The sequence below is a fragment of the Pistacia vera genome, unplaced genomic scaffold (genome assembly GCF_008641045.1).
Source record: "Pistacia vera cultivar Batoury unplaced genomic scaffold, PisVer_v2 Contig78, whole genome shotgun sequence".
In the NCBI taxonomy this organism is placed as follows: Eukaryota; Viridiplantae; Streptophyta; class Magnoliopsida; order Sapindales; family Anacardiaceae; genus Pistacia; species Pistacia vera.
Window position 1 is genome coordinate 1569122 of NW_022196645.1, and position 3637 is coordinate 1572758.

The 3637-nt window shown below is 36.9% G+C and overlaps 1 non-coding gene across 1 annotated transcript; it reads right to left on the minus strand.

Moving 5' to 3' along the window:
- Positions 1-3259: 3259 nt before the first annotated feature.
- On the minus strand, positions 3260-3366 carry LOC116116739. The gene has a single exon (XR_004125852.1). It is a non-coding gene; the product is annotated as a small nucleolar RNA R71 (small nucleolar RNA).
- Between the last annotated feature and the right edge of the window lie 271 nt (positions 3367-3637).

A 3637-nucleotide genomic window follows, 5' to 3' on the forward strand; every position in this document is an offset into this window, starting at 1 on the left:
TTTCATTCTTTGCAAACACAACCCCAATCAAACTATTCTCCATGCAATTTCCTTACAATTCACTCCCCACTTTTCCTGCTAAAAAGGGGTAGAATGGTCATTGAGTCTCAAAAGGAAGAATTCTCAAAAACTCAAGGGCAACATTCAGCCGGGTCTTCGCCGCGGCGAAGCTATTTTCTTCGCCCCGGCGAAGGCTCACAGAAGCTACACGGGTTGTAGCACCTCGTCATCGCCGCGACGATGATTCTTCTTCGCCCCGGCGAAGACTTTAACCCTAAAATTTCGCCAAGTCTTACAATTTTCAGGACAATCACTCAACCAAACCAAGACACCTTTTTCAACCAAGGGTAAACCAAACAATATTAACAACGTACAGACTCAAATGAGGATAAATCAATAAACATTCAAGCCATTCATCAACTCTTAACTACGTACCTCAAATGGGGTGTTACAACTCACTCATAAACACAACCATGAAATGAGATGGAGCATAAAATGCACTCATTCTTTTTCAAAACAGAAAAAACATATATATATATCCTTAGTTTGCTACCCAGTTTGTAGTAGTAAAGAGAAACAGTTGAGGAAAAGTTGAGAGGGGAGTTGTACATGAATTGGTTGTGATTAGTTTCCTTGTTTGCATTGATTGATTGAGAGTAATTGTGGAAAATGATGAAGAGAGATGAATGTCATTAACTCCACTTTATTTTATTTTGCTGCTTCCTAAGTTAGGTACGAATATGCATGGATTAAATACTATTGCTTATGCATCATGATGGTGTTCTTGATATGACTTGACATGATGGTGTTCTTGATATGACTTGAGTATAGTGTTTGTTTGAATTGGTTTGCCCGAGGACGTGCAAAAGCTAAGTGTGGGGGAATTTGGTGAGAATGCAAAATGTCATATTTACCCCCCCTTAATGTCTAGTCTTTTATTCTTATTTGCTGCCTAAATGTGCTCATTATTATTCTATTCTGATTTAGGATGCAAATGGAGGCGTTAATTGCAAAACGGAACTAATTAAGTGAATTCGGACAGTTTCAACATTGTTTCGTAATCTGGGCATAACTCTGTCATCCGAGCTCCGATTGAGATGCTTCAAAATGCTGTGGAACGCTAAGAAAGAGATCTACAACTTTTATGTTTTGAGTTTGGAGAGATACTCGCTTCATAAAGGTTTTAATCGAGCTTGAATTGACGCACCTGCACTGCCGACGTTCTAGAACATTACGCCTTGTCATGCAATTCAAATAGGCAGATTATTACAAGAAGTTTTGACGACCTGTTGCACGCAAATTACAGCTGGAAAACACCACTTTGCTATTTTATTTTATGATTTTTTTATTTTATTTCCAATTAATCAGATTAGGATAAATGTTACTTTAGGATATTAGAATATTTTGAGGAGATTCAGTAGAATTTGAATTCGAATTTAGATATTTTTAAAAGAGAGATCAGATGAGGGATTACAACACATATCACACCACGCCTCTCTCTTCTCTTCTCTGGAATTTTTCTCTTTCTTTTTGAGTTTTTGTTTATGGCCATGAGAGGCTAATTTTTATAACTTGGTCGAAGGAAATGGAGGCCTTGGAATCAATAAATCTGTGAGATCTATCCGTTTTTAGTGTTCAATTTTATGCTTTGAGTATTGGATGTTCTATGCTTATTTTAATGATTGTTTCATTTAATTTCTAGGAGGCCTACTAGGTTATTATTTGTTACAATCTACTGCTAAGTTAGATATCAAATCCGTAATTGTTTGATCCCTCTAACTTGTGAAGCAATTAGGGTTATTAATTTGCTGCGCCAGGAATTAGTAATCTCAAGAGGAACACTCGACTAAATTAAGTGCAACTGCTTGAGTTTGTGTTGTTTAGCTTCATCGATCTCTCTAGTTCTTAACGCTGCCACTAGATTAAATCTTTAGCGCTTGTCTAGGGTTGTTTAGTACCAAGGTTAATTAAGTTCGCTTGTTTCCTAATTAATTACAACTAAGGAGGGATAGGAAAATAGTTCCAACGGTGAATATTCAGGTATGAATTGATTTAATTTTGCATCAATGTCAGTTGTAAGATTCCGATGGTGGATGTTGACTGAGACCAAGTTTTGTTATATTATTAATTGATTTCGAATTGAATTGTTTTTGTTTTTGTTTTTGGCTAAGATTGTTTTCTGTTTTACTCAAAACCCCCCAGCCTTATTCACATCATTGAAAATTCGATTAGACACTCTTCTTGGGATCGACCCTTGCTTACCCTATTTAACGTTCAGTAGTTAGGTTAGTAAGGATTTTAATCTTGGTTGCTTATGACAGGACACAAAAAGTTACAGAGAAGACCAGAGAGAGGCGTGTGTCCCCCCAAACCTAATCTGATCTCCTTAAAAAATATCCAGTTCAAGTATTTGAATTCCACTAAATCTCCTAAAAGAAATATTTTAATATCCTAAAATAACATTAATCCTAATTTGATTCTAATTAATTGAAAATAAGCTAAAGTCCTAAAATAAAATAGGAAAGTGGTGATTCTGAGCTTTAACTTGCGTGCCACATGTCTTCAAATCTTCCAATAATAAACTGCCCAATTGATTTTCATGACAAGGCAAAATGTTCCAGAACGTCGGCAGTGCAGGTATGTCAACTTGAAGCCCGATTACAACCTTGATGCAGCAAGTATCTCTCCAAACTCAAAACATGAAAGTTGTAGCTCTCTTTCTTATTGTTCCACAGCATTTTGAATCATCTCAATCAGAGCTCGGATGAGAGCGTTATATCCAGATTATGAAACAATGTTGAAACTGTCCTAATTCACTTAATTAGTTTCGTTTTGCAATTAACGCCTCCATTTGCATCCTAAATCAAAATAGAATAATAACGAGTATATTTAGGCAGAAAATAAGTATAAAAGACTAGACATTAAGGGGGGTAAATATGACATTTTGCATTCTCATCACAGTACAAGCCAACAACTTTGAGATAAAGTCGGCAATCATCCTGATGATCCGGTAGTCGGTACAGTTCAGGGGAGATTTGAAGGAAGATCCAAATTTGCACATTGCCAATTTTTTGGAGATTTGTGATACTTTCAAGTCAAACGAAGTGTCAGATGATGCTATCAGATTGAGACTATTCCCATTTTCATTGAAGGATAGAGCTAAGGGATGGTTAATGGCATTACCAACAGGAACGATTACAACATGGAACGATTTAGAACAGAAGTTCCTGACCAAATTCTTCCTCTAGCAAAATCGACAAAGCTGAGAAATAATATCACATCGTTTCTACAGGAAGAGTTGGAATCATTGTATGAGGCTGGGGAGAGATACAAAGAATTACTGAGAAGGTGTGCACATCATTGGTTGCTAGTTTGGATGCAAGTCCAAACATTTTATAACGGATTGATGGTGAATGTGCAAACTATGGTGGATGCAACATCGGGAGGAGCACTGCAAAATAAGATTCCGAAGAAGCTCACGAGTTGCTTGAAGTTCTGGCAAGCAACAATTATCAAAGACCTAATGAGAGGGTGCAACCGAAGAAATCTATGGGTCTTCATGAAGTTGATGCATATACAGGCATTTCAGCCCAGCTTACAGCACTTCAGAAATAGTTGGGAAGTATGCAGGTAAATT